Source organism: Ranitomeya imitator, chromosome 2 (assembly GCF_032444005.1).
Source record: "Ranitomeya imitator isolate aRanImi1 chromosome 2, aRanImi1.pri, whole genome shotgun sequence".
NCBI lineage: Eukaryota > Metazoa > Chordata > Amphibia > Anura > Dendrobatidae > Ranitomeya > Ranitomeya imitator.
The window spans coordinates 610,794,618-610,808,632 of NC_091283.1; the positions used below are offsets into that span (position 1 = coordinate 610,794,618).

A 14,015-nucleotide genomic window follows, 5' to 3' on the forward strand; every position below is an offset into this window, starting at 1 on the left:
AGGCACAGCAGCCCGTATGGTCCAGGGGTTGATCAGGCCCCTGTACGTCTGCCCGTGGTCTCCGTGAGTCTTTCGCCCCTATACCCAGGGACCACACCTATGGCCATTTAGCTCAGTTGGTTAGAGCGTGGTGCTAATAACACCAAGGTCGTGGGTTCGATCCCCGTACGGGCCAAGCACATCTACAAACGCCCCTATACCCAGATGACCAATTTGCACATCAGGGTCGCTGCGGACCTCCACCAGAGTTTCCTCTGGCTTCGTCCTGCCCAGGCATAGCTCACCATCTTTCGGGTCCTATCGCGCACTCATGCTCCACCTCCCCGACAGAGGCGGGCCGATGGTGCACCCGCCGTGTCAACCCCCCGGAGCGGGCGGCGGGATCCCACCTCGGCCGGAGCGCCCCGGCCTTCACCTTCATTGCGCCACAGGGTTTCACGTCACAACGGGGGGAGTGACGATGGTAAACCCCATCAGGTGGGCCCAGGGCAGGTGAGTCTGGCCTTGGGGGGACGTAAGGGATAAAGGAGAAGAGACCATCAGGGCACGGAGCCTCAGGCCTCCCTCGTTGTCACCCTTGCGAGGGGACCCCAGCTGCGCCATGGAGGCGATAGATGGAGGGGCAACCCTCAGACAGGCATAGCCCCGGGAGCACCCCGGGGCCGCAAGGTGCGTTCGAAGTGTCGATGATCAATGTGTCCTGCAATTCACACTTAATTCTCGCAGCTAGCTGCGTTCTTCGACGCGCGCGCCGAGTGATCCACCGTTAAGAGTCGCGCTTTCTGGTTTGGGGACACTCGGAGGCGCCCCCCTTTTCACTCTCGTGTCAGCCGGCCGCAAAAGACTGGGATGCTTTGGAGGGTTGTTTTCAAATCTCGGCCCTGTTGCCCGGGCGCTCGGCCTCCCCGTCCCTCCCTCCAGCGGGGAGGAGAACAAAGGAGGGCTCGAGGCTTCTCAACCTACCGCCCAGACCCACATACCCCGGGGAGGGGTGTGTGAGCGCACAGGAGAATGGTACCCGGGACGGCCTTTCGCGTACGCGGGGGGCTTCTTATTTTTCCTCGGCAGGCAGCGGCAGGGCAACAATCGTCGGCGCGAGGCCGGGCGTCTTTTTCCTGGGCGACGGAGCGAGAGGGGCTCCCCGCACCCTCCCGACGTCGCCCGCCCGCTGTCCTCACGTGCCCTCACCGTCCCCACCCTGCGGAGCGCCCTGGCGAAGCAGAAAGAGACCTACCACCGCCCCCATCACGTTCGGTACCCTTCGGGGATTTGGCGGGCGGCTGGCCTCCTGATCTGCACCTCATCGGTATTTTTCACTCGCCCATTAAAGATCCTTCCACAGGTTCATCTAGGGAAACCTTGTTACGACTTTTACTGTCTCTAGATAGTCAAGTTCGATCGTCTTCTCGGCTCTCCACCATGGGTCTTGGCCGAACCCGGCGGGGCCGATCCAAGGACCTCACTAAACCATCCAATCGGTAGTAGCGACGGGCAGTGTGTACAAAGGCCAGGGACTTAATCAATCGAGGGAGAGAAGCCAGATAGGAAGCCCCGCAGCGGGAAGGGCACCCGGAGGAAGGGAAATCCTCCTCGTCGTCCGTGCCGGCAGGCGGGCATCCCGGGGCGTCACCTTCCGGAGGAAAACAGGAGCCTGAACGGCGAGTGCAGTGCCACTGGGGAGATCGTGCACGCTGTACGGTGCGAGGCGGCCGATGCGGAGGGTGTCTGGAAAAAAACCCACCTTGCACGGAGAGGGCGAGGTGACTGGCCTCCGGAGGACACCACGGCTCCCCTGCCTCGTGACCCACCGCTCCCGGGGCGACACACAGAGTCGCTGCTGGGGAGAGGGGCCAGGGCGGTGGGGGGCCTATGCGGCGCCACCATCTGGCTTAGACCCGGCCTCCCGATCGGAGGGCATCTGTTGTAAAAACCACCCCTTGCACGGGGAGGGCCGTAGGTGACTGGCCTTCGGAGGACGCCACGGCCACCCTGCCTCGTGACCCACCGCTCCCGGGGCGACACACAGAGTCGCTGCTGGGGAGAGGGGCCAGGGCGGTGGGGGGCCTATGCGGGGCCTCCGTCTGGCTTAGACCTGCCTCCGCCGCGGGGGGTCCTCGACCCACCGGCGGACGGGCGCGAGGAGTGGGAGAGGGGGGCTGGCCGTCGGGGTCCACCGCGGCTCAGGCGCAGAGCCCGCCAGCGACGCAGAGGTCGCACGGGGGGCGCAGTTGGCCTGGCCGTGTCGGCGTCGCCCTATGGCGTAGTCCCTCGTCCCGGGCTCTTGCCCGTAACCTCAAAGGAGCCCCAACCGAGCGGCGTCTCCCCCCCAAAGCCGTGCCTCCGCTGTTGAGAACAGAAGAAGCCCGGGGCGGCAGTTCGCCGGGTACTCCCCTTCGCCAAAACTCTTTTTGCCCCACTCGTCTCTCCCTTTTCCATCCTCCCTTCTCGCTCTGGGGCGTCCGCTTGGTCTCTCTCTCTCTCTCTCTCTCTCGCTCTCTCCCTCTCGCGCTCCCTTCCGAGCCGCCTCGGAGGACGTCGGACGAGCGGGGAAGGCGACGGCGTTCGGCCGGGCACACCACGCGGTGAGAACCCACTCCGCCTGCCTCCCCACGCATCTGTCGTCCCCCCACTATCGTAGGGGCTCGGGAAAAGACTGGAGAACGCGGAGCTCGGCGGTGGCGTGGAAGCGCCACCCACCGCCGCCGCTCTCGCCGATGCCCACCGCGGAGGCCGCCCATCGGACGCTGGGTGGGGGTCGGCACGGGCCTCCGCGGGCAAGCTGCGCATCTGGAAGTCAAAGGGCCGCCCTCGGAGAAGATCGTTGTGCTACCCCGCGCGGGGAGCGATTCGGACGACGGGCCCCCACGCCGAGGTGGGTGGGCGCCCCGCCATTCGCCCGCGCGGGTCGTCGGACCCCTGCCGTACCACAGTTCGGGTCAAACTCCCCCTCTGCACGGCAGCCACCGTCCTGCGAACGGGAGGCGACTGCCGGCGTGCACGCCCAAGGATGCGTGCCTGAATCCCGGGGGGTAAAAGAGGAAGGAGACCGCCCGCCTTAGACCGACGCGGGCTCCAAAGCCCGGGCCGAGCGAGCGGCACCACCTCCCCACCCGGGAGCGCTGAGCCAAATCGATCGGAGGAAGAGCCGGTGGGGGGCATGGGTGAGAAACCCCACCCGCTGCCATCCTTCCCCTCGGGGAGACGGGGAAGAAACATGCCCGATAGTCCTGGAGGTCCCTCTCCGACACGCTACGGGCGCCCTCGAGACGGAATCCGGGTCACAGTGCGATTCTCTCATAGGTCTCCCCGGTGGCGTGGAAGCGGGAGACATCCGACACAGAGAAACGCCAAGCCTGCTCTGAGGGGACCGAGTCAGGGGGTGCAATCCGCCCTCCTGGAGCCCTCCTCGGGACGAAGACTCCAGATCTGCCTCCCTTCTGACATCCGTCACCCTCGGAGAACCAGAACACGCTTGGGGAGGGTCCGTTCAGGCTCAGGCGACCCGGGAAACGCGTCTCTGACTTGGGGCAGACGACCGGCAAGAGTCCCCCTGGAGCCGCGGAAGCCTGGTGTCGACGCGAGGGCGGACTTCCATGCAAACAGGGGGGTACTCGCCAAACCGCCTACCCGACTTGAGGAACCACGAAAACATCGGAAATCAGTCGGGCCCGAGAGGTACCCCTCTCTCCTATATCCTGCAGCTGGTGTGCAAAAGTGGGTATTTGCATGGCGAAACACCGACCCACACTTTAAGGGAGCGAAGCCGAAAAGTGTCCGACTTCCTGGAGCTGTGCGGCGGATCCGGCGGCCAGAAATTCCTCATTCCGGTTCTATTTTTTTTTTTTTCGATTTTGCGAAATTTGGCGGCCAGGCGGCGTAGCTGGGGCCTGGACTAGCCCGAAACACCTGGAGCCGGCGAGCGGAACGAATTTCCCAACGTTCTGCGGCTCCCGGAAGCCAAAAACGCATCGCCGAAAAATTTCAAAGTCCCAAGGACTCGTTCTTGAAAATCGATCCGGGGGCCATGGAAGTGTCCTCGGTACAGCTTCAGAGCTTTCCCCCCGCCTGGAAGTCTGAAAGTTCTATGTTTGTTCTAAGTGGAAAATCGCGTTTTTTTCAGTGTTCCACCCATCAGACCCAAACTTTGCCCACGCTTAGGTCTCTGTCTCGGGGTGCTTTACAACATATTGACGCCCCTTTAGGGTGGAAGTAGGGGAAAGGGGTCATTTTTCACAAAATCGGAAATTTCTCAAAATATTTCTAAGTGTCAAGGACACTTTTGGAAAATCTTCCCCAGGCTCCTGGAAGCCTCCTCGGTACGCCTACTGCGGTTTCTCCCTGCCTGGAAGTCTGACACTTGTCTGAAATTTTTAGCGCATGAAAACGCGGTTTTTCACCCAAAATTCGACTTTGCGCCCGTGACTCGCAAACTTCACCCACATTTAGGCGACTGTCCTGGGGTACCTCACAACATATTGACGCCCCCCTGGCGTGGAAGTAGGGGAAACGTGTCAATTTTCACAAAATCGTGATTTTCTGAAAATATTTCTAAGTGTCAAGGACACTTTTGGATAATCTTCCCCAGGCTCCTGGAAGCCTCCTCGGTACGCCTCCTGCGGTTTCCCCCTGCCTGGAAGTCTGACACTTGTCTGAAATTTTTAGCGCATGAAAATGCGGTTTTTCACCCAAAATTCGACTTTGCGCCCGTGACTCGCAAACTTCACCCACATTTAGGCGACTGTCCTGGGGTACCTCACAACATATTGACGCCCCCCTGGCGTGGAAGTAGGGGAAACGTGTCAATTTTCACAAAATCGTGATTTTCTGAAAATATTTCTAAGTGTCAAGGACACTTTTGGAAAATCTTCCCCAGGCTCCTGGAAGCCTCCTCGGTACGCCTCCTGCGGTTTCTCCCTGCCTGGAAGTCTGACACTTGTCTGAAATTTTTAAAGTATGAAAATGCGGTTTTTCACCCAAAATTCGACTTTGCGCCCATGACTCGCAAACTTCACCCACATTTGGGCGACTGTCCTGGGGTACCTCACAACATATTGACGCCCCCCTGGCGTGGAAGTAGGGGAAACGTGTCAATTTTCACAAAATCGTGATTTTTTCAAAATATTTCTAAGTGTCAAGGACACTTTTGGATAATCTTCCCCAGGCTCCTGGAAGCCTCCTCGGTACGCCTCCTGCGGTTTCCCCCTGCCTGGAAGTCTGACACTTGTCTGAAATTTTTAGCGCATGAAAATGCGGTTTTTCACCCAAAATTCGACTTTGCGCCCGTGACTCGCAAACTTCACCCACATTTAGGCGACTGTCCTGGGGTACCTCACAACATATTGACGCCCCCCTGGCGTGGAAGTAGGGGAAACGTGTCAATTTTCACAAAATCGTGATTTTCTGAAAATATTTCTAAGTGTCAAGGACACTTTTGGATAATCTTCCCCAGGCTCCTGGAAGCCTCCTCGGTACGCCTCCTGCGGTTTCCCCCTGCCTGGAAGTCTGACACTTGTCTGAAATTTTTAGCGCATGAAAACGCGGTTTTTCACCCAAAATTCGACTTTGCGCCCGTGACTCGCAAACTTCACCCACATTTAGGCGACTGTCCTGGGGTACCTCACAACATATTGACGCCCCCCTGGCGTGGAAGTAGGGGAAACGTGTCAATTTTCACAAAATCGTGATTTTCTGAAAATATTTCTAAGTGTCAAGGACACTTTTGGATAATCTTCCCCAGGCTCCTGGAAGCCTCCTCGGTACGCCTCCTGCGGTTTCCCCCTGCCTGGAAGTCTGACACTTGTCTGAAATTTTTAGCGCATGAAAACGCGGTTTTTCACCCAAAATTCGACTTTGCGCCCGTGACTCGCAAACTTCACCCACATTTAGGCGACTGTCCTGGGGTACCTCACAACATATTGACGCCCCCCTGGCGTGGAAGTAGGGGAAACGTGTCAATTTTCACAAAATCGTGATTTTCTGAAAATATTTCTAAGTGTCAAGGACACTTTTGGAAAATCTTCCCCAGGCTCCTGGAAGCCTCCTCGGTACGCCTCCTGCGGTTTCCCCCTGCCTGGAAGTCTGACACTTGTCTGAAATTTTTAGCGCATGAAAACGCGGTTTTTCACCCAAAATTCGACTTTGCGCCCGTGACTCGCAAACTTCACCCACATTTAGGCGACTGTCCTGGGGTACCTCACAACATATTGACGCCCCCCTGGCGTGGAAGTAGGGGAAACGTGTCAATTTTCACAAAATCGTGATTTTCTGAAAATATTTCTAAGTGTCAAGGACACTTTTGGAAAATCTTCCCCAGGCTCCTGGAAGCCTCCTCGGTACGCCTCCTGCGGTTTCTCCCTGCCTGGAAGTCTGACACTTGTCTGAAATTTTTAGAGTATGAAAACGCGGTTTTTCACCCAAAATTCGACTTTGCGCCCATGACTCGCAAACTTCACCCACATTTGGGCGACTGTCCTGGGGTACCTCACAACATATTGACGCCCCCCTGGCGTGGAAGTAGGGGAAACGTGTCAATTTTCACAAAATCGTGATTTTTTCAAAATATTTCTAAGTGTCAAGGACACTTTTGGAAAATCTTCCCCAGGCTCCTGGAAGCCTCCTCAGTACGCCTCCTGCGGTTTCTCCCTGCCTGGAAGTCTGACACTTGTCTGAAATTTTTAGAGTATGAAAACGCGGTTTTTCACCCAAAATTCGACTTTGCGCCCGTGACTCGCAAACTTCACCCACATTTAGGCGACTGTCCTGGGGTACCTCACAACATATTGACGCCCCCCTGGCGTGGAAGTAGGGGAAACGTGTCAATTTTCACAAAATCGTGATTTTCTGAAAATATTTCTAAGTGTCAAGGACACTTTTGGAAAATCTTCCCCAGGCTCCTGGAAGCCTCCTCGGTACGCCTCCTGCGGTTTCTCCCTGCCTGGAAGTCTGACACTTGTCTGAAATTTTTAGAGTATGAAAACGCGGTTTTTCACCCAAAATTCGACTTTGCGCCCATGACTCGCAAACTTCACCCACATTTGGGCGACTGTCCTGGGGTACCTCACAACATATTGACGCCCCCCTGGCGTGGAAGTAGGGGAAACGTGTCAATTTTCACAAAATCGTGATTTTTTCAAAATATTTCTAAGTGTCAAGGACACTTTTGGAAAATCTTCCCCAGGCTCCTGGAAGCCTCCTCGGTACGCCTCCTGCGGTTTCTCCCTGCCTGGAAGTCTGACACTTGTCTGAAATTTTTAGAGTATGAAAACGCGGTTTTTCACCCAAAATTCGACTTTGCGCCCATGACCCGCAAACTTCACCCACATTTGGGCGACTGTCCTGGGGTACCTCACAACATATTGACGCCCCCCTGGCGTGGAAGTAGGGGAAACGTGTCAATTTTCACAAAATCGTGATTTTCTGAAAATATTTCTAAGTGTCAAGGACACTTTTGGAAAATCTTCCCCAGGCTCCTGGAAGCCTCCTCGGTACGCCTCCTGCGGTTTCTCCCTGCCTGGAAGTCTGACACTTGTCTGAAATTTTTAGAGTATGAAAACGCGGTTTTTCACCCAAAATTCGACTTTGCGCCCGTGACTCGCAAACTTCACCCACATTTAGGCGACTGTCCTGGGGTACCTCACAACATATTGACGCCCCCCTGGCGTGGAAGTAGGGGAAACGTGTCAATTTTCACAAAATCGTGATTTTTTTCAAAATATTTCTAAGTGTCAAGGACACTTTTGGAAAATCTTCCCCAGGCTCCTGGAAGCCTCCTCGGTACGCCTCCTGCGGTTTTCCCCCGCCTGGAAGTCTGACATTTTTTACAGTGCGAAAATACGGTTTTTCGCTCAAAATTAAACTTTCCGCCCATGGAACGCACACTGTGCCCCCACCTTGGAGAGTCGCTATGGCGTACTCAGGGTGACTATTAAGCCCACAGACAACCTCCACAGGCCGACTATTAAGCCCCCTCCGTCTTCCGCAGGGCCGACTATTAAGCCCTCCACCGACTTCCGCAGGGCCGACTATTAAGCCCCCCTCCGACTATTAAGCCCCCCTACGGAGTCCACTCAGCCAGCGACTGAAACGTGGTGAGCGGGGTGTGCGCATCCCGGCCGCGCCCAAAGTGCTTCGCCGCGGTCATGGCTGTCGCCACCGAAAACGGCAAATGTTTGTTTCGGCCAAGCTGCAAGGATACATCTCGGAACACAAAAACCAAACCGGTGGGGACATCCTACAGAGAAACACCGAGCCTGCTCTGGGGGGACAAAGACAGAAGGGCGTCCGCCTTCCGAGAGCCCTCACCTGGGTGAGGACCCAAGATGTGCCCTTCTGACAGTGATTACCTCCAGAGAACCAGGACCCCCGTGGGAAGGGTCCTGCCAAGCTCGGGTCGCCCAGATTCGCCTCTCTCACTCGGGTCACGCGCCCAGCCAACGTCCGCAGAAGACTTCCGATAAACACCGAGCCTGCTCTGGGGGGACAAAGACAGAAGGGCGTCCGCCTTCCAAGAGCCCTCACCTGGGTGAGGACCCAAGATGTGCCCTTCTGACAGTGATTACCTCCAGAGAACCAGGACCCCCGTGGGAAGGGTCCTGCCAAGCTCGGGTCGCCCAGATTCGCCTCTCTCACTCGGGTCACGCGCCCAGCCAACGTCCGCAGAAGACTTCCGATAAACACCGAGCCTGCTCTGGGGGGACAAAGACAGAAGGGCGTCCGCCTTCCAAGAGCCCTCACCTGGGTGAGGACCCAAGATGTGCCCTTCTGACAGTGATTACCTCCAGAGAACCAGGACCCCCATGGGAAGGGTCCTGCCAAGCTCGGGTCGCCCAGATTCGCCTCTCTCACTCGGGTCACGCGCCCAGCCAACATCCGCAGAAGACTTCCGATAAACACCGAGCCTGCTCTGGGGGGACAAAGACAGAAGGGCGTCCGCCTTCCGAGAGCCCTCACCTGGGTGAGGACCCAAGATGTGCCCTTCTGACAGTGAAAACCTTCAGAGAACCAGGACCCCCGTGGGAAGGGTCCTGCCAAGCTCGGGTCGCCCAGATTCGCCTCTCTCACTCGGGTCACGCGCCCAGCCAACGTCCGCAGAAGACTTCCGATAAACACCGAGCCTGCTCTGGGGGGACAAAGACAGAAGGGCGTCCGCCTTCCGAGAGCCCTCACCTGGGTGAGGACCCAAGATGTGCCCTTCTGACAGTGATTACCTCCAGAGAACCAGGACCCCCCATGGGAAGGGTCCTGCCAAGCTCGGGTCACCCAGATTCGCCTCTCTCACTCGGGTCACGCGCCCAGCCAACGTCCGCAGAAGACTTCCGATAAACACCGAGCCTGCTCTGGGGGGACAAAGACAGAAGGGCGTCCGCCTTCCGAGAGCCCTCACCTGGGTGAGGACTCAAGATGTGCCCTTCTGACAGTGATTACCTCCAGAGAACCAGGACCCCCGTGGGAAGGGTCCTGCCAAGCTCGGGTCGCCCAGATTCGCCTCTCTCACTCGGGTCACGCGCCCAGCCAACGTCCGCAGAAGACTTCCGATAAACACCGAGCCTGCTCTGGGGGGACAAAGACAGAAGGGCGTCCGCCTTCCGAGAGCCCTCACCTGGGTGAGGACCCAAGATGTGCCCTTCTGACAGTGATTACCTCCAGAGAACCAGGACCCCCCGTGGGAAGGGTCCTGCCAAGCTCGGGTCGCCCAGATTCGCCTCTCTCACTCGGGTCACGCGCCCAGCCAACGTCCGCAGAAGACTTCCGATAAACACCGAGCCTGCTCTGGGGGGACAAAGACAGAAGGGCGTCCGCCTTCCGAGAGCCCTCACCTGGGTGAGGACCCAAGATGTGCCCTTCTGACAGTGATTACCTCCAGAGAACCAGGACCCCCCGTGGGAAGGGTCCTGCCAAGCTCGGGTCACCCAGATTCGCCTCTCTCACTCGGGTCACGCGCCCAGCCAACGTCCGCAGAAGACTTCCGATAAACACCGAGCCTGCTCTGGGGGGACAAAGACAGAAGGGCGTCCGCCTTCCGAGAGCCCTCACCTGGGTGAGGACTCAAGATGTGCCCTTCTGACAGTGATTACCTCCAGAGAACCAGGACCCCCGTGGGAAGGGTCCTGCCAAGCTCGGGTCACCCAGATTCGCCTCTCTCATTCGGGTCACGCGCCCAGCCAATGTCCACAGCGGATTTCCGACAAATTTTCACTGAAAATTCAACTTTGTGCCCATGAACCAGACACTTTACCCACACTTGGGTCTCTATCTTGGGGTACTTTACAACATATTGACGACCCATGAGGTTGAAGTAGGGAAAATGTGAGATTTTTTTTTTTTTACAAAATCGGGATTGTCTCAAAATTTTTCTAAAAATGTCTAAGGAAGTGTCCTTGACATAACACCTGAGATTTTTCCCTTTCTGAATGTATGACACAACAGGATTCGAACCCGAGACGCCAGCTCGGCAAGGCCGCAGCGCTAACAAGTGAGCCACCGTGCTTTGACTGGGATCGATGGATCCAGTTAGTACCCAATCCGTTACAGATATGACTGATCGACAGCCGTGTAGGTGCCACCCCCTGGGGCTGAGTCATCCCCCGTGATGCCGTATAGGCGATTATGGCAGGTGGATCCGGTCAGGTGCCACCCCTGGGGCTGAGTCATCCCCCGTGATGCCGTATAGGTGATTACAGCAGGTGGATCAGGTGAGGGATATATCATCAACCCTACGGATGTTTAGCGACCGTGGAGGTGCCACCCCCTGGGCTGACTCAACCCCCGTGGTGACCTATATCAGAGTACGGCAAAACACATCCGGTTAATTTCAATCACCTCAGCTGGCGTCTTTCACCTGCGTGGCTGACTCGCGCGGAGGAAAATCATTTGCCACAGTTCAAGACACAGAGAAACACGGCACTTTAATAAACTATTACGAGACGCTCTGTTTGACTGCGGGAAACCCTTCGCAATGGAGCGGTGAGTAGAAGACATTTGTCGGCCACGTAGAGACACATGAATGTACCTTGTAGTGGAGTTGTTACACTTGCTGGCAAGGTGACGGTTTTATTGCTTTGTGTCTCCCCCGCAGGCACCCACGGACACCACTTACATGCCCCGTGTGCCACAGGGTAACCAAATATATATCCACACATCTGAGAAGGGTATGCCTGAGGTCACACGGTGATTCGGAGATAAAAACCGCCATAGCCTCCGCAAAGTATCAACTTCGCTGTATCGCCAACAAGGGGACAACAATCCAATTCAGTGAGCTCAAGCCCCTCCAATCCTTGGAGGAGACTGTAGCCTTCTTAGAAGGTCGCGGCTTTTTGATAGCAAACAAGCCTAGGTTTGAGTCACAATCACACCACTGACCTGTGAAGGGCCCGCTCAGGTACCAACTGACAATCCGGAGCTCCGCCCAGGCTCCATGCCAGAGCTAGATTCAGATGTGATGGATGTGCCTTTCCTTTTACGGCCGGGAGACAGTCTGGAGGGAGACCCGTGCCCCCCGCCAGAGCTAGATTCAGATGAGATGGATGTGCCTTTCCTTTTACGGCCAGTAGACAGTCGGGAGGGAGACCCATGCCCCACGCCAAAGCTAGATTCTGATGAGATGGATGTGCCTTTCCTTTTACGGCGGTAGACAGTCGGGAGGGAGACCCGTGCCCTGAGCCTGACCACACAGGGAGCATTTCTGACCGCATAGGCAATGAGGAGGTCATGGATGGCAGCAATTTAAGTATCCAGAAAAGGGAATGGAAAGACAAAAACCGCACGGCTACCAAGGCCGCCGGATTGTACAAGCGTCACTCATTGAATCACCCCATGTTAAAGGGGTCCACTCGTACCTAACAATTACCCATGGGGTCCCAAACTGTCAACAGGAGGTATCAAACGTAGCACGGTTTCTATTTTTGTGAACCCAAAATCTGTAACTCTGGAGTACCTCGTAAAACCAAACCAGGTTAATAATTTTTTTCAACAACTTGGAAAACTCCATCTATCGAGCCAGACCTCCTCAAAATGTTGAAGCATATACGGAGATTTACCATGTATCAGATGAGGGCTACCAAACCTGAGACTAGAGAATCCTCAACTTTATAAGGCATGCGAAGTGTTCATGAATTTTACAACAGACCTTCAGAAATCATTGTACAAGGGAGCCTGCCGAGAGTCTGTAAGTAAAAGGTACACCGTTCAAAGAGCCAATATTCAGCGCATTGTTACCAAACCTTGGATGTTGGTTAATTGCCTTTATTTTTCCCCACAGGTACGATCTATTGATGAAGCCATCAAAGTCACCCAAGGACTGCCAGATTATACTGGAGGAGGCAAGGCCAACATTTCTAGCTAGCATCGAGGCTGTGACAGATGGCGGATCAGAAGTAGATCGCCGGGAAGTGGTACTGTACCTCGAGGCCCTTCTGATTCTAAAACATCTCCAAAGACCAGGTGTTGTTCGTAACATGACGGTAAGTCGTCGGGCCCTGTGGGTCAGCGGTATTTGCTGAACCGGTTCAATATTTTTCCACCTTTTTTTTTCACATCGTAGGTTTCAGAGTGGAATGAGAGGATCCATCACACGTACCAAGGAAGACGCAAGACAATTGTGGGTGTGAAGACTCACAAGTGCTCCACCTCTCAGGTAGCAACTTTGTACTTTCAGAGGAAGAGGAATCGGTAAGCTTTTCTCAAAGCCAGGGAACCCAGGCAACCCCACTCATTGTGGGGAGCAAAATCACTCTCTTGTCCCCATGTAAAACCTTTTGGAGGGGTGCCCCAGACTGGAGAGTAACATATATATATTTTTTTTCTTTTTCAGTGGTTCAATGCGTATGCGGAATATGTCAGACCGGTCTTTACCTTTGGCCGAAAGATTATCACAAACTTTTCGTGACGTTGTACCGGGAAGGTCATAAAAATTCCATCCATGAGACTCAAACGATACCATTCAAGGTAAGGTAGCCACAAGTCAAGTGACCCACAGCCATAAGTAGCAACCAGTACTAACAATGTGCTTTCCTCCGTAGCTACAACCTCCCAAACATCACCAGCCACCTTGTACGGCGGATTTGCGAGACATGGACTTTGTCACAATACACAGATTGCGAAAAGCGCTTGTTTGCACGCTACTTGGCACATACAAACGATGTGGCCGAGAGAGTTTACCGGGAGAAGACCCTGACCGATATGTGCCGTGCCCAAGAGCTAGTGTTCAACGCAGGAAATCATGAGGACGCAAAATTATGTCGCCAGTAATGGCATCAACCAGTGAATTGGATAACGAGGTGGTAGACCTCACGGAAAGTGATACCGAGTCATCCGATTCTACTGAGGAGTATAGTCTCAAGAATATTCGGCTCATCCCAATCAGGAGAACAAAGCCCTTGTGAATATGTCAATTTTTATCTGACATTAATAAAATTATTCAAATGTACATTCATCTTTGCCTCTTTGACTTGCCTCACTTTCTCCCACTTTGGGGACCCTTTCGGGGTACTCTGCAACATATTGAAGCCCCTCTTGGGTGGGGGGGTAAGGGGAATGTGATTTTTTTTTTTCTCAGAAAATTGCCCAAAATTTTCCAAGTGTCAAGGACTCTTCCAGAAAAGCTTCCCCAGGCTTCTGGAAGTGTCCTCGGTACACCTCCAGCGGTTTCCCCCTGCCTGGAAGTCTGACACATAGTCTGAAATTTTCAAAGTGTGAAAGTATGGTTTTTCACCCAAAATTCAACTTTCCGCCCATGAACCACAGACTTCAACCCACACTTAGGTCACTGTCTTGGGGTACACCTCCAGTGCTATGTCACGGTCATCACTGTTGTCACAAAAAAATTGACCTTTTGTTTAGGCCAAGCAATTTGAGGACGGCACGGCAGCCAGCAGCCCGTACGGTACAGGGGTTGATCAGACCCCCGTACGTCCGGTTGTGGTCTCCGTGCCCCGAAGGGGTTCCCGCTTCTCGCCTGCACCAGGCACGGCAGCCAGCAGACCGTACGGTCCAGGGGTGGGTCAGACTCCCGGACGTAC

General features: G+C 55.2%; 1 non-coding gene across 1 annotated transcript; it reads right to left on the reverse strand.

Moving 5' to 3' along the window:
* Window positions 1–623: 623 nt before the first annotated feature.
* On the reverse strand, window positions 624–775 carry LOC138668361 (5.8S ribosomal RNA). The gene has a single exon (XR_011319187.1). It is a non-coding gene; the product is annotated as a 5.8S ribosomal RNA (ribosomal RNA).
* Between the last annotated feature and the right edge of the window lie 13,240 nt (window positions 776–14,015).